The sequence below is a fragment of the Trachymyrmex septentrionalis genome, unplaced genomic scaffold, assembly GCF_001594115.1.
Source record: "Trachymyrmex septentrionalis isolate Tsep2-gDNA-1 unplaced genomic scaffold, Tsep1.0 scaffold15, whole genome shotgun sequence".
NCBI lineage: Eukaryota > Metazoa > Arthropoda > Insecta > Hymenoptera > Formicidae > Trachymyrmex > Trachymyrmex septentrionalis.
Window position 1 is genome coordinate 499,502 of NW_017304653.1, and position 23,661 is coordinate 523,162.

The 23,661-nt window shown below is 41.4% G+C and overlaps 1 protein-coding gene across 2 annotated transcripts in view; it reads right to left on the minus strand.

Annotated features, from left to right (window-relative positions):
* LOC108745839 (discoidin domain-containing receptor 2-like) overlaps nt 1–23,625 on the minus strand; it is a 103,406-nt gene extending 79,781 nt beyond the window's left edge. For both annotated transcript variants that reach the window (XM_018482234.1, XM_018482230.1), the window contains exon 1: nt 23,515–23,625. The gene's annotated coding sequence lies outside the window, so the exon portion shown is untranslated. The remainder of the gene's footprint in view (nt 1–23,514) is intronic.
* Nucleotides 23,626–23,661: the final 36 nt, after the last annotated feature.

Sequence of the window (23,661 nt, forward strand, 5' to 3'; positions counted from 1 at the left end):
GCCCGGACGTCTCGCGACCGAGATGACGTTTCGGATCTCCTCGTTTTAATCAAAAAGTCTCATAAAGTTCCACCAGGCCGTGACATTGCGGCCAGCGCGCGATACATCATAACGATGATCTATCGCATGCTACGCGCGGCCGCCATGAGGCGCGTACTTTTGCGGAGGCTGTCAAGGAAGATTGAAAACATCTGCAAGCTTAGATATAAGCGTTACTTCCACGCGAATGTCGTTTCCTTATTAGCGCGCCAGTACTTTTTACGTGCTATAAGAAATCTCGTGAAAATAACAGTCGCTATTCGCGCGGGTTTGCGAGAATTGTTAGGAGATTATATATAGATACGATAAATAGAATTATACGCCGATATGAAAATTATCGGCGATACCAATGTCTTCGTGATAGAGCGGATAACTTAGTATCTCGGATTATTGTTACGAGCATGTATAATCGTGAATGCCGATTCACAATGGTCGTATCATAATATAACGATTCGCGGATATTCTTCTACCTTGCTAAAGTCTTGGGTTAACTGTCAATATCCGTTGGAGCCAGCCAGGCGAGCAAAGATTGCGTTACGGCAAGTGTCAATATGAAGTATTGAATTTCAGCCGCGCCTCATTCGCGCACGCGAAGAACCTGTCACTTCGATTACGCGGATTGACGCCAAGCGTGGCTGAAATCGTGTTTGACGTTAATTAGTGGAAATGTCAAACGTGGAAATGTCAAATCCGCGACGGAGCTTCCAAATGAAAGTACGGAAGTAACGGTAAACGGATGAAAAGCTGATATGATTCTCTGTCAGAAACGTAATTTCGGTTTGCAGAACGCGAAACCGAGTTACGGCTTCTCAAAAGAATTACGTGGACGGCCAAATGTTACGAGACGTCACGCAGATTTACAACCCAACGTCGTTCACAAAAGCAAGTGCCTAGCGGGAATATACACCGCGCGACCCGCACTTTAAGATACACATGGATGGCCTTAAAGGGATATCTGCATTCTGCAGGAATCAATCCGACTGTAAATAATGTCCACTCGTAAAGTCCGTCGAACACCGGGGCATAAAACCCGACAACTTTTTAGTACACTTTGCCTTGATAAATGCCCCGGATGCTCGGTGTAAATAAAAAGCAATTAGCAATAAATTTCATTTCATCGAAAACTACGCCGCGCTGTAACGCCCAACGTGTATTGCATAGCGAAATAAGCGTTACAACGGCGTTTCCACGAACGCGGCAAAACGGCTGCCTAGGAAAGTAGATATGACGCTCGCCGCTAACATAATGAATATATGGTCGACACGTAATGAGCGTCTGCAACGTTGCGTATGGAATGCATAAATAAGCGCACGAGAGAGAGAGAGAGAGAGAGAGAGAGAGAGAGAGAGAGAGAGAGAGATCGTAAGGCATTTTGCTGCAATCAATTCTTTCTCTCGCCTCTTGCCTATACTGCTTATTAATTTTCCAACCGTTGCACTTTTTTTCTAAACACCTGCGAGAGTCCGTTATACGGATCAGTGACTTTCGATTAAGTGTAATATTATCGCTTCCTACGAGGCTCGAGAAGCCTGTGCGTGTCTTGAGATTCGATTTTACAGGATCGAGCGCTGAAAAATGATGGCGGTGTCGTAACGTAGTATGTACGAGATCAATCACAAGATATAAGCAGGCAATGCAGATTGTACAGAACATACGAACCCCGAACGCAATAATCTATTTGTACGTTATAAGAATGCATTATCGTGAACTTGTCCCTTGCATGTTAAATAGCCTGTAACACTAACTACTTCTATTCGATTCCATTGATTACTAGTGTTCCTACTTATCTAAATTAATCGATTTTCGTTATACTTGTATGCAGCCGGCAATGTCTTTATTGGAAATTGTCAGGAGAAAATCGGAGTAACTCAACCGTTAACTTCCATGTCATATCGACAATCGAGAAGGAAGATTTAAAAGGATTCTCCATCAAGCGTGCGGGAGTTTCGTTGGCTAGTATAACCAAGCTCGCACATCCATCGGCTCCCAATATCTCTTCCCGTCCTCCTTTCGTTTTCCTGCTTCCTTGATTCTTTTTCAGTCTTATCTTCCGATCGCAGTCAGCTCGTTGGCGGTGTTCGGTTTCTGATTATTGGAAATCGATCTCTGGCAAGCCGTTAAGGGCATGGTCGACTAAGCTGGTTGGAACTCTTTCTCTCTCTCTCTCTCTCTCTCTCTCTCTCTCTCTCTCTCTCTCTCTCCCCTCCCTCCCATGGACCATCAAACATATGATTAGTGGATATACGATATTTTTTCCGATAAATCAGCGAATTTCCAGGCGTCAACACATCTCAAAATTTCAAATATACTTAATATAAACACTTTGTCTTATACATGTTTCATCATTCGTTTTACGCTGTTTACAGAAAAATTTTATTGAAATCTTCTAAAAAAAATATGTACGTAAATTTAAAATAGATCCATTAAATTATCGCGAGACAAATACTGTGATAATAATTTAAATAAAAATTTGTGATAAAGTCTTGAAAAATTATCTATAAAAGTTTAAAGCAGAGGATTAGATATTTACATTTTGGCTGAACGATTCGCCTTGCCTCGCAAATTCGCGGATTTATAGCATCCTGTAATGTTCGAATTTACCGAATAAAGCAACTGAGATGCATTGGACCGTGTCGTACGTTCTTTCGTTCCCTAGTTTGATTCTTCGAGTTTTCCCTTCCTATTCCCTGCGAACTGTTGGCGACTCGTTGCCGGTGTTCGGTTCCTGATTATCGGAAATCGATCCGTGGCAGGCCGTTAAGGGTACGGTCGAACAAACCGGTAGGTACACTGGGAGGAGGAACACATCGAACCCTGATGCGACACCACGCTACCATCAATACGTGATCGCTGGATGTATGGCGCGCGACACGGTCATTCACATTTAAATATCACCATGTGACGCGACGACACGATCTCTGATTTTTCTTGGTATTATAGGCTATTGAAGTTTAAAACCATTAAAAATCAAATGTAACGGATGAACAATGAGTGGAATAAATGAATAAAATACGAAAATATTTCTAGCGATAGACTTTTCCAACGATATGGTCGGGAAAATTTACAGTATGTAACAATCACTGTCCGCGAGTGTCTGACACATCTAGTATTCATGAAACAGATTTTAATTTTGCAACGCGGTCTCGTTACAAGGATTAATGTACTAACAACAAATGGATAATCTACCATCGACACGTAGCCAGCTTTGCTAACGATTCACGGGTAGACATAAAACAGAAGCAAAGCATAAAATTAGTTCGTTTACAAACTGTTGCTCGTATGTGTTTATTTATCTCGGAAGTCGTAGGCGCGTTGTACGTAGCAAGAGGAGGCTATTCTCGAGAGTATGAACAGAAAGGGGAACGAAAATTGAGCACCACGGGCGGCCGTTGTAAATTAAATTTGGTTGCAAAGGAAGTCATAACGGCCGGCACGTGCCCGTCGCTGTTGCACGGCGTATACGCGCGCCGTATCATGGGATTATGAACAAAAATCTTCCGCGAGCAGTGGGAGCCAGTCCTTTTTTTTCGTCAGGAAGCGTGGCTCTTACGTGATCCGAATGCGTAAACTTTATGTGCATTTAGGACAAACCCAACAGGAACCAGACAATTATAACTCAATTATAATATATACCGTACCATTTCGTGCTTCTTTCGCGAATATAGACGTTCCTTCGAAAGGGGAATATCAATTAGATTTATTAAGTACGCTCTGCTCGCAACGTCGGATTATTATGGAATTTAAAAGCATTCTTCGGTATCCTTTATCATTTTTAATTCCTGGGATATAAATAAATTTGAGACTATCAGCCCTGTCGTTTTTCATTTATGAAATATGCACGAGATGCGACGACACATTCGTTCCCTTCAATTACTCATGTCATTAATTAAATCCATCTGCATACAATGCGCATACGTTTAAACATCATCCATCCCTCATGCTTACCGTTCTTCTTCTTTTTTTTTTTTTTTACAAAAGCTCATAATGTGAGAGTAAATAATAAGGGATGCGCTCTCTATGCTCTCCCCATCAGCAGTCTACACAATTTTTCCAACGAGGGAGCGTAGTGAAAGGACGATAGGTGAAAGGACATTATGACGCGCGATATTTTCTCCCTTTTCATCGTATATGCCGCGTCTTTCGTTGCATTTTAATGACGAGATTGCGCGAGACTGATGACTTGAAGTACAGGGGTTAGTTTAGGCAAATGGAAAGAAAAACCGTCGACGATTAAGGTTTCGAGGGCGGATATATTCGCGCTTGTATAGAATCGATCGTCGAGCCTCGCCCTACAGTTTGCGATTGATTGCAGCTGAGCAAACGAAACCTCGAAATTAACGGCCTATTACGAATTTAAACGCAGCAATAATCTTCGCGCAAACCGCGCAGAGTGCCATTAGACATTTCTCTCTCTCTCTCTCTCTCTCTCTCCCTCTCTATTTTCTACATCTTTTTATTTGCATAATTCTATTGAATGTATTTGGGTTTAATATCTTTTATTCTGTTGCATGTAATTTTGTATTGTTTTCTCAGCGCTTGAGAAGATTCCAGAACGCTTAATAAATAATGACATGTATCTATCTTGTATTTGTGTTCTACTTCGGCTTATTTTTCTGTTAGTATGTTATAGTTCAACTTTGTGCATGCTATTAGATGTTCTGTTTTTCAATGTTCACCTTTGCTAGTTTTATATTTTATTTTCTTTTTATCTTTATTTTTGTAATTTTATTTGATGTACCTGCTTTCAATTTTTCTTATTTTGTTGTTTAGTAATGTATTGCCTTATGCCGCTTGAAAGAATCCGATTATAGAGCGCTTTAAATAACGATATCTATCCATCTATCTAACTCTCTCCTACAATTATAATAAAACTATAATAAAACGACCGATTATTTTATCTAGCGTGAAAACTGCCCAGAATATTTCTCATTTACGCACGTGTAACTACATAATCCAGTATGGTAAGTCCGGTAGTGACTCGAATATCAATTACACTCTCTACAGTCTCTACGGGGTGGTACTTGGTCACCCCGTAGGTGGACCGGTTGTTGTTATTGATTGGCACAGGTGATCGCAGATTAGAGAACATGAATTAATAACGTGCCATTAACAACGTTGTAATAGCACATTGAAAAATATCCTGTACGACCAGAAACTGTCCGAGAACGGGAAATGGAAGAAGAAAGGAGTGGAAATATTTTTCTGCTAATATACATGGAAACTAAAGTTGAAACTCCCGAGTGGTTTAAGTACACGTACTGGCCATAAAAGTAAGGATTTAAATAATTCGGCGATTTCCATCTGTCCCGGAGTGCATCGCGCTCGTAAATGCACGACGCGAAGATTTTTCGTTTGCTGACTTTCCGCGTTATTGAAATACCGACTCGTCTGTTTGCAAGCGTGAGTTTCGCTCATTGAGTTTCCTGTGCGTGTGGGATAACGCAGAGCGCTCGGATGATGGGGAGATTCTTGTTCCTTCGTTTGCATTTATTGCACACACAGACCGACTCGGGACAGTCGAGACACACGACTTCCGAGCAGTGACCCGATCATTGCGGAGGCGCCAATACGCAAATGAACCGGTAGTTCACCAGCAACGAACTAGTGAACGGGTAAACGAGCGGGAAGAAGACCGAGAGGTGATTCCGCCAGGAAGGAGAAGCGATTCCGTTGCATCATGCGAGAACGATGGATCGTAATGCTCGATCCCGAATGGCATAAACGGCCGAAGTGTTCGGTATTTCCGCCACGGTCGCAGCACGTGGCGTCATATTTTTAGAACGTGCCGTACGGAGTCATACCTAATACTCGCTCGACGACAGGTGGATCGTTAAACGAGGGTTTTGCGAGCCTACGTCTCTCTCTCTCTCTCTCTCTCTCTCTCTTCTTTTTTTCATTTTTTTCTCCTTTCTCCGTGCAGTCGACGATGACGGATGTCACCACGCGTTGCGTGAAAATGTCAGCACCATGTATGAGGTATTTAGGGACGCCATAGGGAACCAGTTATACACGTCTCCGCGTGCTTCACTCCGCACTCTTCTCAAAGTGCGCGCGATGATCCATGTCGCGGAAAATTTAGGGGAGGCTCCGGCAGTTTTCGAACAGAAACGACGACGCGTGGTGACATCAGTGACAAGATTAATTCGAAGGGATATCTTTGCGTTTTAGCCAGCGTGTCGCGAAATGCGTAACATATTGCACGCATAGTTTGCGCATTGCGAGAAGATAAATTTCTCTTTTTACGTAGCAGTGCTTCCCTAGAGCGTTTTTTCCGAGCGGAGTTCTACGGGGAAAACGCATCAAAGGGCCAAAAGGGGAGAAACCCCGTGTGCTCGCTATTGTGAGTCAATCAGGTGTCGTATCGAATCCGCAGTTAGAATCTGTAGCGCGTACGAACGTTACGTTATCCCGGGAAGTCAGAATTGATAATATAATAGGAGGCATATAAATCAAAGCTTCATTCATGTCTTTATTGCTCTATTAAATGGGACAGCTGGTGTGCCCGCCCGTTGCCGTATTCCACTCGGTTCAACGGCAGCAGTCGGGAACTGGTCGGAATTTCGCGGAGGTACATTTGTCTCGCTGCAGATTATCGCCGGGGTGCGAGTTGCCGCACACGCGGTCTATAAAGTTATATCAATTCGCATCCGGCGCCCCGCCGTATTGAGTTAATATCGTTAATTTCCGTCAACGATTTTGCTAGGGGTAAGCGCCCGTCGCGATGATGGGTAAGCCGCGATGGCGAATGCGGGACGGCGACCGATCGAAGCTTGTTTACATACAAATATGAACAGTTAAATTGTTTCTCGACGATGCAATTTCCATCTAATCTGCCGTCGGCCACTTTCTGTTCGCGCGGCATCACTTTCTGGTCGTGGCTCTGTGATAAGTGGCTGTTGAGATTCTATCTCGCTAAAAATTAACAAACTATAGATACTGTACTCTCTAAATCTGAATCAGTGGATAGTCACTAATTACCCAATGGCATACTTGGCACTGATAATATAATCAGTAAAGTTCAACTAAAAAAGGAAGAATGTTTGAGCATTATATAACTAAAATACTAAAACTTGCACGTTTCAATATACCGTATTCGTTGAATTTAAGCACTAAAACAAGGTTAGTTAGATTACATATAAAATAATAAAGATTAGCTCTCTAGCTTAAGGATCTCATATTTAATTCACTGATTATCAGTGGTATACTTGGCACTGATATCAATGATTATCCACTGATTCAGATTTAGAGAGTAAATAAAAGAAAACGAAATATTAAAGTTAAAGTGCGTTCATGTATTAATAAAGTATTATATAAGAAATTGCGGCAGAATATTCACAAACGTTTTCACAGATATCCGTTCACAAATGTTAGATCGTAGGAGATGAGGAAGATTGAAATATATAGTCTAGGCTGGCTTATAACGAGGCTTCGATGATGTTCAAGAATCGAATATACGACAATTGCCAAGGAACGCATTTGGCTCATGGGATTCATAATAGCAGAATAAGCGCAGTTCGCAAAGTCGTATCAATTCACGTCCGGTTCGGTGGCACATTGAGTTCATAACATTAATTTCCGTTAACGGCGCAGCCAAACGGTTCTCGAACTCCAATTCCGAGGGCCCGGCTGCTGATGGAGATGGATCGAAGCCTGTTTACATACAAATTCACCCCGTAAAACCGCACCTGCGCGGCGCAATTCCGAATTGGCCTGCAGTTAATTTCGGGGTAACAACGCTCGGGCTCTCGAGTATCGCGCGCGTCACGTCGCTACGCGGACGTTAATAATGAGCGCAGAATTCCGGCGAACTTTGGAGCCGCAACGTTTAGCCTTGCAGTTTACTCAGAAGCTGCGATAATTCTAGCGGCGAAAGCGCTGCGCGAAACTTTGTTGCTGTAGCAGAAAGCGGAAGTAGAAGGATTATAATGCAACGCGTGGCCCTCGTTACACATTTTACAAATGCACTCACATCATTGTACAACTTTGATAATTTAGTTTATTATTTTATGTTGGAAAATTGCTTTCTCTCTTTTCTTCCATTTTATTAATAATATCGCACGCTATGTGTACGCAATCCGAATATATCGGAAATATTTATTCTCCAACGGCATTCTCATATCTCAGCGTTCGTAGATATGGAATAGAGCTCCATGCATCATACGGTGAAAGCGGAAGAACAAAACAGGAAAGCTCGATTATTAAAAATATCGTGCTATATTACGAGTGGACGTCTCGTGACAACGTTACTTATAGAATCGCCGACGATGTATAAGAGAATGCTGCTTCTCGCAGAAATCTCAAGCATTTGGAATCGGGCCAACCATTTTTATTGTCGCGAGACTTTTTATTTGACATTTTTTCTCGAAATGAGTATACGTTCGTGAGCAACTCATGAATATCCCTGTCCTCGTCAATAAAATTCTCAACGTGCTTCTCGACTGACGATGCATTCAGGACATCCAGACGGAACATCTTCAACGGCTGACTGTCGGTGTCACGGCCATTACGAGCTTTTCACGGTAATTTCTGTGAGATGGTCTCATAGTCGCGCTTTTGCCGAAGATGCGATAGTTTTGTTGTAACTTGTAGCTATTTTTGCTCAACTGAGGAGACGATGCAAAATTATTTATGCTATATTATGCAAAACATAGAATTCATTTTTTTTACCATTTCTCTAATATTATATATCGAAAAAAGAATTATGGAAAAATTTCGGTTGTATTTGAAAAATCAGTTATTAACGTTATAATATATATTTGAGTATAGATAAGATATTTATTGCTAAGTTAAATCATAATAAAGACGATCTTTTCACGGTAACGTCTGCGCGATTTTAAAGGTCATGGCACTATGGTGTCGCGGTAATTTTTGTGCTATCGTAATTGGAACAGGCTAGATTTGATGGAAAAAGGACGTTGGATCGATAAAGGAGGAAGTTCCAAGGAATTTTGTTTAGGCAGATGTAGTTGTGCAGTTGAATTGGTCTGACTAGTACATATACAAAGCCCCGAAATCCCCCTTGATTTTGCAGGGCTGGAATCGATGTTAGATACGCTTCAGGGAGCATTAGGAGCCTCGAGGAATTGTCGAACGAGCGTTTCTGAGCTAGACCGCGCCCTCAGGGCGAAACTTCATATTTCCTTCTGTCCTCGTTACACTTTGACGATAGCGATCTCCGCTATATTTTACGTACGTTACTTTTCTTTGCCCCGTTAAGTTGTCCGTGTTGAATGCGTAACTCTTTCGATACGATCTACCGGAAGATATATAATATATTATATGTAATTGAAGACATGTAATCATATTTCCAAGAAATTATGATTACATGTCTTCAATTTATAGAGCGATCATTTGTTTCATCATACATATCTATTCGAAAAGATAATAACTTTTTATAATTTTTTTTTTTTTTTTTTTTTTCTTCAAATAAGCTATTACAAATAGCTGTTATATTGGATGCTAAAACATTTCATATGACGCAATATACCAGAGACTGCTATTAAAAGCAAGGTATGTTCGTGTAGAGCATGAATCAGGGGTGTACCCGAAGCGGTCGTGCACGCCGCGTTTCTCGCTATGGGAACAGGACGGAGGCAATCGGCGCGAAATCGATTCGATCACGAGCGCAGAGGCAGAGGCAGAGGTCCCATCGTGATCCGCTTGATCTCACATAAACCGAGTCACGGATTCGCGTCTCGTCGTTCAACGTCGCCTCCGTAAACTGCGCGAGCGGCGTGCGCCTCGTCGACGAGAGAAAGAAAGAGGACAAAAGGTGCACGCTGCGAATTAATAAGCCAGCTTTAAACACAGAAGTAGCGTATATGCCCCCCCTCGAGGTACATCGAACGGGTCGTCAGGCCGTACATAATACGGCGCAGCTGAAGCGACCGAGCAACATTCATGTTAAAGGGGGCATCTTTCTCTTTCATTGTCGTGGACCCAGTTTTATGTTGCCTCGGGAGGATAACTGACTTTTGGGGCCATAGGGCCCCCAGAGAAAGAAGCTGCTTTATTCTGGTCGATGCAAGCTCACGCTCGGTAGGATATTCGAGGAGGTCTACGGTTTCACCTTCGTCTGATCCATCACCACGGGATGTCCTATTACCGCCCTTCCTCGTTCTCCCTACATTTTCGCGACTCCCTGCCTCGTCTAAGTGGATTATCAGAGATATTCGTTTGATCTGTCGACCGAAAGGACCGTGCCGGATAAACTTTGGGATGTCTTACGGGTTCCTGCAGGTGTAGCGGTTAAGTCCTTCCGTTTTGTACGTCTGACGGTACGGCGGGAAACAGGACATGAAAAGCCTCGAGGTTTCATCCCCTACGCGAATAAAACGAAAGGAATTCCAATCCCTTTGTCGTTAAAAGTGTGAAATGCAGGAAGAAGTTATTGTTTCGTATTCAAGCTTTTATTGTCAAAATAGTCATAGTTATATTTTTTAAGATCTCTGAATTCAATATTTATAAAAATTAATTTTTTGTGTACAATTCTTTATTAAATCTAATTTTAAATTGCTAATTATCGAGCATTTCTAAATAAAGTTAATTGTTAATATATTTAATATTTTATATATATATATATATGTGTGTGTATATATATATATATATATATATATATATGTGTGTGTGTGTGTGTAGGTACATATATTTTATACAACCTTACAAATTGAAATTAATCCGACCGAAATAAATCAATTAATAGAAATAATTATATTTTCGGTCAAAACAAATGTAAATGCTTAATAATACTAAATGCAAATTTTTGTAAATATATTGTTTTCGTTTTAAAAACTGCATACCGATAAAGTTTGTCGGACTAGAAACGCAATCATAAACTAAAGTTGAAATTAATATTTCAAATTATATTAATTATCCTTTTTATAGTGAAGCTAATGAATATCTTAAAAATCTGTAAATAATTTACCGTGATATACATATAATGAGCGAAACTAATTATTTTATACAAAATTTATTAGTCATTATCGATTGCATAAAATAAAGGGCTTTGACCAACTGTAACGTATATATAACGTATATAACACTAAAAAATTAAAATGTTATCCAAAACACATTGTGCTTAACATTACGTATTCTTGTAGCGTATCTTTTGGTACGTTTCATTTTTATACTCATTTTCTCTTTGTCCACACAAAAGTCCCCCTAATTACTCTGGTTTGCGACTTTGAGCCTCAATATTTCGATGGAATAGCAAAAAGGTGATATCGATTTAACTCTTGTTGCGGTTCCTCTCGAGTTATTCGGCTCAAGAACGAGAGATGACAACAACGACAACACTAAGGTAACAACGACGCAATGTCGAAAAGGAGGAGAAAAGTTGGACGGCCGAGCCCCGTCGACCGGCAACGATGACTTCCTTCACGAGGGTTTCAATTCAATAGGGTCACGATGATCCGACAATAGAGCTGAGTTTGGCCGGGAAGAAAGAACTTCCAGAAGAGGTTTTCTGGAGGGATCTCGAGGAAATAACGAGTCACGCTCGTCCCGTGGCACGGTCTGCTACCAAAACTGGAAGGATGGAACAGAAGAGAGAGAGAGAGAGAGAGAGAGAGAGAGAGATTTTTCTCTCTCTCTCGAGCGCGCGCACGCGCCAAGGCGTGGTGGTATGAAGAGGAAAAAGGAAAAACCGTATGACGATCTTATTGTCGCTGGATCCGCAGAAAAGTCGTTCCTCTCGCGGCACATCCGACAATGAGCGTCTATCCCATATCCTCCCCTTTTTCCACTTTTACCTCCTCTATTTTTCCAGCTCCTTCTGCTCTGCACACTCACTCGCCCGTCCGTCATTAGTCCCCCGGCGCGCAAAAAGCAGTTAAAGCGATTAAAGTCCCCGAAAGCTCGGCGAGAGGCGAAACGCGATAGAAAGCCTCCCGAGTTCTTTGCCTGTCTTGCCCATCCCTCTCCCCGCGCAACCCTTCGGAGCTTGGATATTGCGAGCCGCAGTGGAATTGCCCCGGGCAATTGCGCTGGAATCTAACTTCCATTCGGACTTATTATTTGAACAGGGGCAACGCCGACGACTGGTAGCGGAGGTAGCTTCCGATTCTCTTTTTTTCTCGTGCTCCTTTCGTCGACGTCACGTGATGAAGCGCGATCGATCAATCGTAAAACGTTTCACGATCAGGATTCTGGTGTCTTCGCGTTTTACAGTCTGGTGAATCGAATTTTGCGTTGAATGTGACTGAGATAGAGGTGGACTGTCGAAGACGGAGAATTTGATTTAAACTAATAGTTTCTGTCAAATATATACTTGTTAAATAATTGATTATAAAAAATAATTCGTTACATTCTACATCTCGGTTAACGAAACGTGAGCATTGTAATTTTATAGCGCAATCATGTACGTAGAATGTAGAAGATCTGACTAGATCGAGTGACCTTGTTCTAGTAAGATTAAGATAGTATGGTGTCAGATATCTTTTATATTTGTCAGCCTGACATCTAAACCTAGGCAGGGAGGGTCAAGGATTAAACCTCACGTCGCGCCTCTGCATAAAATCTCCGAACCGGAAGAGCAATTACTACTGATTGACCTCCTCGTTTCATTCTCAGTAACCGAACCGTATAACGGGATTAATAAAGGCTCGACCGTTCATCCATAATGTTAGACGAGGGGAACGAGGTGAAACGGGGAGCTGCGCGGTGGCACACGCCTCTCCTAAAATCAACGGGACGGGAACTCGCACGGGCATTAATTGCCTCTGCGAGTGCGCCGCTAAATTAAGATACGTGCGTAATCGAGCACCCGGATCGGCTAACGCGCTTCGTGCACGCTAATTGCGCGTGAGACAATGCTGTGCGATCGTGCAACGCTCGTGCAGTGCGGAGATACGCTCGCTATGCGGACGGAAGTACACGAATCGGTAAATAAATTAGTGCCTTAATTAATAGCGAAGTATTCAAATAGAAGGAACGTACATATACGCGCGAATGGTAATGAATGTTGGAACGAGATGAAGCGGACCAAAGCAAATATAAGCGATGATCGACTAATTATTTTCGTATCTCGGGAAAGAAAACGATGTAATAACGGCAAGCAAGTTAAGCGAGTGAGAAAAAGCGCCGTTTTCTTAAGTAGCGCCATAAAATTCTGAGACGCGAAATCACAAGATTACTACCTTTCGCGATCGAACGAGCTAGTTAACTGTGACCCATGCCGATCTATAATCGCCGGATGCGACCATTTTTTTTCCATTAATCGTCGCTTCTCCTTGCTCGCGCAAGGCTGTAATTGGACTGGATCGTAGTCACAAAGTCGATAACCCGGCGTAATTGAATCCGTAAGCAGTCTGCCGATCAGAGGCGCTCTAGTAAAACGATTTTGCTTCGGCGAAAAGTGCGTCAATGCGCCGCCGTGTCGCCTCCCCTCCCCCCCCCCTCCCTACCCTGCACACAGAGGAAAGATTAAAGGGTCCTATGCGAACGCTCAACAATTTTATATAATCATACGCATCAGCCCCGTCACAGATTTTTTTCTACGAAAATGCATAATGATAGAGAGGTAAAAGAGGATATACTCATCTACACGCTACTTTGCATTATCCATAGTATATTACTTGGCTCACGATTAAATTCCAGAGTAAATATACTTCGCTATTTGTTCCTCGAATGGTTTAATGAACTGTTCCTCTCTCGTTTCTCGATTAGCTACGAGTGACAGCGTTGTCGACTAACCGCGGATCGGTACACAAATGTATTTGGCAGTTTGCTCCGAGAATGCCCCGCTCAAATGCTTCCCGTTATGCGCGACGAGCGAAGCTAGGACGCGATGTCATTCGGGATAATTTCCGCATAATCATGCATGTACGTCACTCCGGAAATTTCTCTCTATACGGCGCATAATACGGGACGAATGTAGACACAATGTGGCTCGACTGAGATGCGATGTGATCTCGCGATGTACAATAATAAAACTGTCCCGCGAAACGACGATTTTACCGCGACCCTTGAGCGGTTTCTCAGGGATAAAAGGGTCTGTCACACTGTCGCTTTCTCGCCCGCTCTTTTGCCGTCTTCCCTTTCGACGGTGGACGCAAGAGAGGTGAATGAAAACGTTCGCCGGGACAGAATAATTCATTGTCCTACTAAAACCGGTGGTACTTCACGCTTGTTTGGGGAGCGGATTCACCTTGTTCGTGCTACCGCGATCCTCGATGGAAACAGAGCGAAATGTTTTAGTGATCCTGGAGATTCTATCTTCAGAGATTTGTTTTATGTTCTTCAAATATATTCTGAAAAGAGGTTATAGACCTACCGAAAAGTCGCGCTATCTTATTACTGTTATTTATTATATTTTTTTTACTGTTACTGTTATATACGCAAGAATAATCCATTTTAAGAAACATACTGTAAAATAGATAAAATAAAGATATTTTGTATAATAAAAGATATAAAATGAAAGAGGATGGAACAAGATGTTTTCACAGATGAATGTCATGAGTGATCTCACAATGACACGTGTCGGAGTTATTCATCCTGGTCAGTTTCGGTCAGTTTGTATGAAAAACAAACCATTACATCCTACTACGAATTATAAGGGATAGTTATAGAGATAAAAAAGGAAGCTACAGGAGCTGAGTATATAGATATATGGGAAAAGTTGACAATGAACGAGGCGGGTAATACGAGAAAAGGGAATACGAGAGTGAAATAGAATACATAATGAAGGGAGGCTTCTTGCGTCCACATGATAGTGGCGTCCACCAAGAAGGTTGATTACCGCCTATCTATCCTGCCTACTCTATCATACTCTAGTATACTCAGTCCGTAGAGTCTTCCCTCTCGTTTTGTCTAAAATCTTCCCTTTCTTTTCATCTGTCCACCTCTGTGCGTCCGTCCTCTCGCATCTCCATTCCCTCGAATCACCCCCGAGTGGACCCCACGCGACACGCGTTGTATGTCCGGCTCGTCCCTTTGCTCTCGCTTTTTTGTATGCCCAATGAGCGGCACACGTGGGCAGCTGGCGAGTGAGATATAAAGAGAGGGAGAAAAGTCCTCAAAAGACACAAAGGACGTCCGCATGCATTAAAGGGTAATGATGCCTCCGTGACGGCGGTGATAGCGATGGTGGTGGTTTGGGTTGTGGTAGCCGATTTCCCGCTTGACGTTTGAAAATTCGTCCTGCCACGCGACGCCGCCGCTCTGCCGACGTTCTTCGTGGAGCGAGGTATAATGTTTTACTCATGGCGGCGTTTAGGAACAACGGACGGACGGACTTGCATGCTAATTTCGCGCAGACGGTATAAACTGGAGAGACTTTTCCTTCCCTTCCGGTGCCGTGAACGTGTCGAGGCAAAAGTACGCTTTATCTATTATTCCGTGGATAAATTTGAGGGACAGGAGCGCATACCTGCTTTTCCGTGCTTCTCACGAAGGGGGTTTTAAGTTTCTTAAGACTTTTAAATTGGATATTCAGTATTCCGTGCCGACTACGACCGAGTCGTAATAGTATTAATCCGGTATATAGTGTAAACGATTGTCAACTTAATTAACGTTTAATTAAATCCGTTGCCGTTTTTAACGATGTTTTTCATTTTGAAATATAAATTTATATTCAATTAAAGTCGACGTGTCGGATTGAGAAAAACTTACGAGCCGATGATGCTAATATTAAAAATTTTAAAGAATACGTATGTGTTAATGTATTTAAATGTATACGCTGTGTATATTTAAAAGTAATTAAATTAATTTATATTTGATTAAATCAACATTCGTTTTTAATCGGATATACATATGACTGTAAGATTTAGATTCAATTAAATTGTAAGAGTCTCGTCTGGTTGAAGATTTTTTAACGGCTTATTTGCTGATAAAAAAGAAATTAAAAGGCTCACAAAATTATTAATTGGCATTAATTAATATTAATTGGCATTACAAGCATGAAACGATTTCTTATGATCATTCAAAGGTAGGATAAAGTTTTTACTTCTTATCGATTAAGTTTTATATAGCACGTTATGGTATTCTGACGTAAAGAATAAAATGTAGACAAGTATAACAAGTAATCTCTTTTTGATATGGCGGTTTTACTACACTATGTGGCTATATTTTAGTAAAAAATCTTAATTGACAATTTCTACAAGAGAATTTTATCTGTTAAACATTCCATAAACGTAGATGCAGAAACAATGAATCCAGTTACTTTGATATACAACAGAACACACTCATATAAATGCCATCTAATGACGATATCAAGGCGAAATAATAGGTATTTAAATAATAGCAAAGAATGCCGAAAGTATCATGTGCACAAAGTGTTTTTTAAAAGCACGTCGAGAACGTCGCACAGTCATCAAAGAATTTCATGGCACACTAAGATACGGCTACGCGCGGAATTGATTGCAGTTTGTGGGTAACGTTTAGAGCTTCATGTCGAGGCGGACCGGCTCTATAAAGTCGCCACGGAAATTATAACTCGGATGCCGCGGTGGACCACGTAAAATGCCGCCTTTTACGAAATAATTTACCGGCTGGACTCGTTAGCGCAGCATTCAGAGTGAGATGCAAAGGAGAGGGCCTTGTTAGGCCACGCGTGCTTGGCCACCACTCTCGTTTGGTCGAGTCACCGATTTTTCGGCGAGGAAGAAAACGTTTACCGCACCGCGCTCCTCCCTCTCCTTCTTTCTCACGACTCGTTTGATGACCTGCAATTTGCATAAAGTCATCGTATAGCCGCCAAAACGGTCACGCGAATTGACACGTTCGGGAAACTTTAATAAGTTTCGGCCCAACAACATTCGAGATGCTATATATATTCTTCATTTTATTTGATATTCGCGCCTTGTAATTTCGAGAATACTTATATTCTTACATGATTAGCATATCCTGGGACAGCGGGTATCGTTAAATATTCGCGCGTAATACCGGTTGTACTGAGAATTTTGTTTGCAGGATTCACAAACAAATTTGATATGCCATTAAAGAAGGCAATCGAACTTCAAAGAACGAAGGCTGCATTTCTTGAATTTTTTTAAGTGTAGTTTTTCAAAACATAAAATATTTTTTATCGCGTGATTCCCTGCAGTGTGAAGCTGGTTGATGACTTTCAATTAACGTAATAGTTAGCTAATAATGTTCGGATTCTTATATAAATTATAGTATATTAAAAAGCAAGTGAATTTAATGATATTTATCGTAAATATATGCGAAAGCTGTTTTATACATTTATATATTTCTAAATAGATTGCATTCTTACTTCATTTTATATCCTACCTTCATTAGATGTAAATTTTTAAATAGATATTAAGAAGAAAAATTATATTTTTATTTAAAACAATATCTCCTGCGCCTTTATAATCTATTTATTTTAGAACGTAAAAATATAACAGGTGTTATTAGAGCAAAAGAACTTAACTTAAAAAATGAGCTACTTCTCAATAATATATTTTAACGTATTCAAATTTCTACAGAAACTTCAAATTCGTAACATGAGTAAGACTAAAAGCTTTCTGCAATTTAGAAAACGGTTATGGTTTCATAGCGCTAATGGGAGTAAAAGCGTTGCGAGTAAAAGCAACATTCGCTTCTGTTTGCAGCTTCTAATATAAAGTCACGACATACTAATTAATTTATCCCTTCAAGTTTTCTCTTTAAGGAAGTCTCATGTTAGTCGCATTACTTACGAAATGGCTCTACATTTTCAAACGATTAGTACAAAGTACTTGGACTACTGTGAGAATTGTCTTATGTTCTGCAATTTTCATTCTAAAAGCAAAAAGTAATATTGTTTTTCTTATATTTGTGATATATAAGTTGATTATAACTAAGTTTATAGATTTCTTTAAAAGTTTAATTAAATTTGAATCTCAATTAAAAAATTTTTCAAGAATAATTATAATAAAGTTTTAATCCACGGTTTCAAGGATGTTCAAGAAGTATAATACGAGTATATTTAAGATATAAAAGATGTGCTAGAAATGAGAATGAAATCACGGAACGGATGTAGTTTCAAAGTATAACAGACTGGCCTTCCGTGGCTTCGAACGTTCTTTATAGCACTAACATGAGATGAAAGGGGGAGATATAAAGGCTCGAAATATGATCGTATACCACCAAGTTTCGAAGTGTATCTACTGTTTCAGCGGATGGATCCGTGCGCGTCGTCCATTTTCCGCGGGCCATTCATAGAGAAGGATTTCAATTTCGCTTCTCTACTGACTTTTCATGGCAGCTAGAAAGAAAATCAGAGTGAGAGGAAGAGAGTCGCGGTACTGAAATGCGGAGACGCAGCACCGTGGATAAACGATCGAGATAACGGACTTTATGATTCTATAGGATTACGGATCCCACGGCCGTTGCATAAATTCTATCGCGCGTATAATGTAAAGCTAATACGCCGGTTCTTCAAGTCCTCGCGATGGTTGGGATGGGGGTAGCAACGGGTAAAGGGGAGGACATAGGTATGGTTGGCGGCTGGAGACAGAGCGATGGGAATAAAGGGATAAAGAACAGAAAGGCGTACGGAAAGAAGTACGGAGGCAAAGGAGGGCAAGCAGCAGGAAGACTACCGGGGAATGCCTGGGAATAGTAAATTTCCGCTGCACCGTGGCATCGTTATTAGCATACAAGTATTTAGAATGAATTATGGGCCAGACCGCTTATTCCCGAGGGTGGATATATTCGGTACAGGCACTCCGAGCGTTCTTCCTACGTCAGGTGTATCCCTTAGGAGGTAACATTATGTTGTCTTGCATATTTCATCCTTTCACTCTCTCGATCTCCTGACGCGTTTCGTCGTGAAAGGTAGCAGTGAAAGACAGAGGAAGGAGAAGAAGAAGCGAGCACGCGTGGGCACTTAAAACCGCGACATTATGAGCGCGAAAGGTGCAACGTGAGCCGCTGCCACCAGGAAGGTCTAGAAGGTGCACGACCTCCTCCACCTCCTCCACCTCCACCTCCTCCTCCTCCTCCTCCTTTTCCTTCATCCTCGACGTTCTACCTGCTTTCTAAGCCGGTCGAATTTATGATCCGTTTACTGAGGCTGGAGAATCGATTCTGTGGCTCATATGCGAGCGCCGACCGCCGCCGTTAAATATTAAGGCACAACACGCCCGTGCAGCGATCGTTAAAACCTGACCCGACAAATGACTCGGGTCGCGAAATCGCCGTTAACCGTTGCGCCCGCGTTCTTACAATCCAGAATACGATGATTAATCCACTTTTCTGCTCGTTTCTGTGGTCGGACCCGGCGTTCCTACTTTATTAATCATTCCGGGGTCCGATGTCATCTGGATGCCGAGAGATCGTCGTCGAGCGGTTCTAACGAGTAGCGATCGTTAATTCAGCTAAAAAAAACAACGCGCCGCTAAACTGGTTTGTGTTGCTTTAACGGAAAAATGGTATAATCATGTAAAACATGTGTGTTATACGAAGCATAATTAAACGTATGTCGAATTAAAGAGAGTCAGTTTTTTATAAACAACCTATGAATTATTTTCCGTTCTTAATTAACTTCGTGCGACTTCGTGTACACGGATATTTTATTAGAAAACCGTAAGACGTATGGCACAAAAATATCTGATCGTTTCTTTCTTTTCTACATCGCTTCTTTTCCTTTCCGTAGTTTCTTCTTCTTTTTTTTTGTGAAACTACGAAGAGAGAGAGAGAGAGAGAGAGAGAGAGACGTACAGCTACACACGGTCGCGCGCGGCAATTAGAAAGCCATTATCTCACGGAGCGCGGCGATGCGCGTTCAACCATTGTACAACAAACACACGTAGGGGGTGGAAGAAGAGTGGTAGAGTCCCATGGAGTTAGTACACCTTCTGCGTTCAGGGGTAGATGAATGTCCAGCAATCAGGTGCAGGGACCCCCGACTGCCTCTGAATCTATTCGCCGGCAGCTGGCTGTTACGTTCTCGTTGACGCAGAGCCATCATCGTGCCTATGGCCCTCCCGCTGTTTCGTTTTCATGTTTGGACACTGACAGGGAAACGAGCTTGAGAGAAGCTACTCCGAAACGGGGATCTCTTTAAAATAGAGGAGCAGGAATTTTTTTTAAATTAACCGTGAACGACATACGCTACGTTCCAGGCAAAGCGACGGTGCGTGCAAAGTAGTCACAGGCAAAGATTTATAGTAGATTCATAAATCTAAAAGGATCTTCATCTTATGATCAATTTTTTATTTAAGACCAAAAACTTTTCAGCTTTTAGTTTGTCGATTACATTAAGAAGACAGAGAAATATTTCATTCGTTGCCTTAAAGGTATTCTAAAATCGTTAGTTTTACCAATTACTTTTCTAACTGTCTTTTTTCTAACAGATAAAAAACATTTTTTTTCACAATTGAGAATAAACGATAATATGTCGGTTCACATTATGCGAAAAACGAAAAAAAGTTGAAAAATTACTTTTATTACAGTATTCGTTTTATATACAAATTTTGTATTTTGTATGTAGAAAAGAATTTTAATTTGAACTAAAAGTTACATGAACAAATAATGTTGAATTCTTAGAATTAGATCTTCGATATCTAATATGAAAGATTAGTTGGTTAAAAAATTTGTACGTATGCGTGCATGCGATATCGATGCGGTAGTATGTACTGATGTGTCAATGGCACATAAATCGTATGTGTGTAAGTCCTACTGAATTAGTAAAGCAAACGACTTTAGGATCTCTAATTTAATAATGCATTATTCGGTATATGTTATTAAAAGAGAAGCTTTTTACTTAGTAATGCTTCCGAATAACTGTTATTAATCTCATACGGTAATGATCAACAATAACTTGCGTTACTTTGTCTATCGATCTTTTCAACGATTGGCATATATCGTACAATTTATACATACAATTATTACTTGTAATGTAATAACGGCGTAAATGCATGACATAGGAAATTTCAATTAAATAGATACCCAGAATGACGATGGAGATTTACAATGATGATGGTGTGTCATCGCGATTCTGCACGATACCCGCAGTAGCAAGCGATACTGAAAATGATAGCACCGGAAATTCATAGCGGCTGCTGCATACGCGCGGTTCACTCAGCCGCGTTAAATTTGGCCATAATGATTCGACGATCGTGCACGTTCATTTCCGAGGAGTTAATATTCAAAATGAACATTAACAGGACGCACGCTACCGTTAATCTCCAATGGCATGTGGGACCGTTCGCGGTGCTTGCCGGAGGTCGCTTTACTGCATTCGCGTTAATTATGCAAATGAATAATTAGCATTTCGATTATTTCGGCAACGTCACTGTCTACGTCGCGGAAAATTTATCGCGCCGATATTAATTTATTGTTTTTCTCTCGCACGCCCGACCCGAGCCAGCGGAATTTATCATTATCATCGCGATAATGTGAAACGGAACGATCCACGTCGGATGATAAAGTATCGATCATGAAACGAACCGTCGTCGTGTGGATTAATAACTAGATAATAATTTACGACCGGTTTGTCAGCAGTCAATCCTGCTGCGAAGTCGTCGAAGAGAGTTGTAAAATTTGCGGGGCTCTGTCTCGTAATGAAGATATTATAAGTCGGGGCTAAAGATTGCGAGACTGTCAAACACGCCGTCGGAGATCTACGTCGGCTAATCATGGACACAATGGAAGGAAGGAAATTGAAGGATTTTCGGGCTGGAGAACTTTGTGACCCCCCCGACGGAACGGAGAACATGGATCTACGAATATTAATCGTTCGAATTTACCGTCTATCGAAAGGCTGCTGCACGAACGGAAGAGTGATCAATGCGAATCGATTCAACCTGGCTGCAGAAATAAAAACTGTTAGTCCCTATGAATATATTCATATCCCTTCATCAATATTCAGAACCTATTTTCCTGACTGCGCTTAAATCCACTAAAATCGCGCGACATCGAACACGCTCGGCATTCGACGGAATGAAGCACGATCTTCGATTTCTCATAACGACAGTTTATGTCTTCTCAATTCATATTCCCATTCCCGAAAGCGTTGAGATATATGGATGTAACCATGATATGATGATCTCTTTCTCTCTCTCTCTCTCTCTCGCTCTCGCTCTCCTTTTATTTCTATATTTGCTTTTCACAACGGAATATGAATACATTAGACATAATGAATAAACATATATTTTTACAAAAAAAATGATCTACTCGGATCTCGTCCAAACACATTAATGATTCTGTGTAAATGGTAGTAAACATTCGTAAAACTAATTTACTCGAACTTGGCACCGGTTCGGTAGGAATGGAAATCGCATAGAAATGGAGGATCGGAGACTTCCTTGGACCATTTCCAATTCCGCTCGACTTCCTCCGCTCTCTTTCATCCGTCATTGCCTGTTGCGTTATTTTGCTACCTCGAAACTACGTGGATCCGGAACGTGAGTCGTATTTTGAGGGCCACGAGGATTAAAGAACTCTTGGCGAACCAGTCCACGTCTCGATCCGGAGGATTTAAGGCGTCTCCAACAAATAGATCGCTGCGCTAATGGATGGGAGTTCCGATTCGATATTGCCTTTCCCTAGCCCGGCGCTTCGAGCAGGAAATTAGCGAGTCTTAGGAGAGCTCCTGTTAATCGTCGGGGTGATTTCTGTGGCGTCGCTTTCGGACAATTTGCCGCGACGAAATTTCATTTGTCCCCTTCCTTCTGCGTGCCAACAGTCGTCGACGAACCCTTCGAGGGTCTCTCTTTTCGCTAATCCACCTTATTCACTCTTTATCTTCTTCCATTCGGCTCTTCGTCGTATTCGCTTTTCGTCGGAAATGGGGCTTACGGAATTAATCGATGCTATCCTGACTCCTCGGCCGAAATGCATGGAATCGTTTCACGGCTTCATCGCGATCATTTCCACAATGAGGGACGAGGCGACAATGAATGACAACGAATGAAGAGGGAAATCAGATTTCGTCCGACGTTTCTCGGAGCCGGATTAGAAAAGAATGGGCTCGTATGAGTGTAAAATTGAGAGACATCTTCAAGCAAGCGTAGAAAAATTTCTTTGAATACTTTTCTAATTCCATTATAAGGCAAAGAGTAGAGGAAGGATTGTCTTTTCTTTCACGAAAAAATTTTAATTCTTATCGAAGATAAAATTTGATCGTTTATTTTATGACTGAGATTATGATGATTTTATGACTGGTATTAAGATATTATTATAAACGAGAATTATTACTAATAATTTTTTACCAAGTATGTTTTCACTAATACTTTTTAACTACATAAGTTTTGTGAAAGTGTAGATTGTTTGACGGATACGCGCTAATAGAAATTCCCGACAGTATAATTGAAATCCACTGCTCTCCCGTCGGCGATTTATATTCTAATTTCCCGACGTAATTACAGATATCATGGCGAAATTACACGCTGGTTTGAACGGTATCGATAGCGCCCGCGCACTGCACCCTTTGACAATTTTCACGTTGCAGCTGCGTTCGCGTGTCCGTTCTCCAATCTCGTTTGTCACTTTACGAACGCGTGTAATTAAAAGGGGTGTGTGTTATGAGAGAAAAGGAGATATGCTCACCTTGTGCGTTAATGTATCACGTATATCCGCTCGTATGCTCTACTATCAGCGACCGTACGCGCACACACCAATGACCACCAAAGAAATCATGGATCACAACTGTGATCTCTGTAGATCCTATCTTTCCGTGTGTATATTTTTATATAT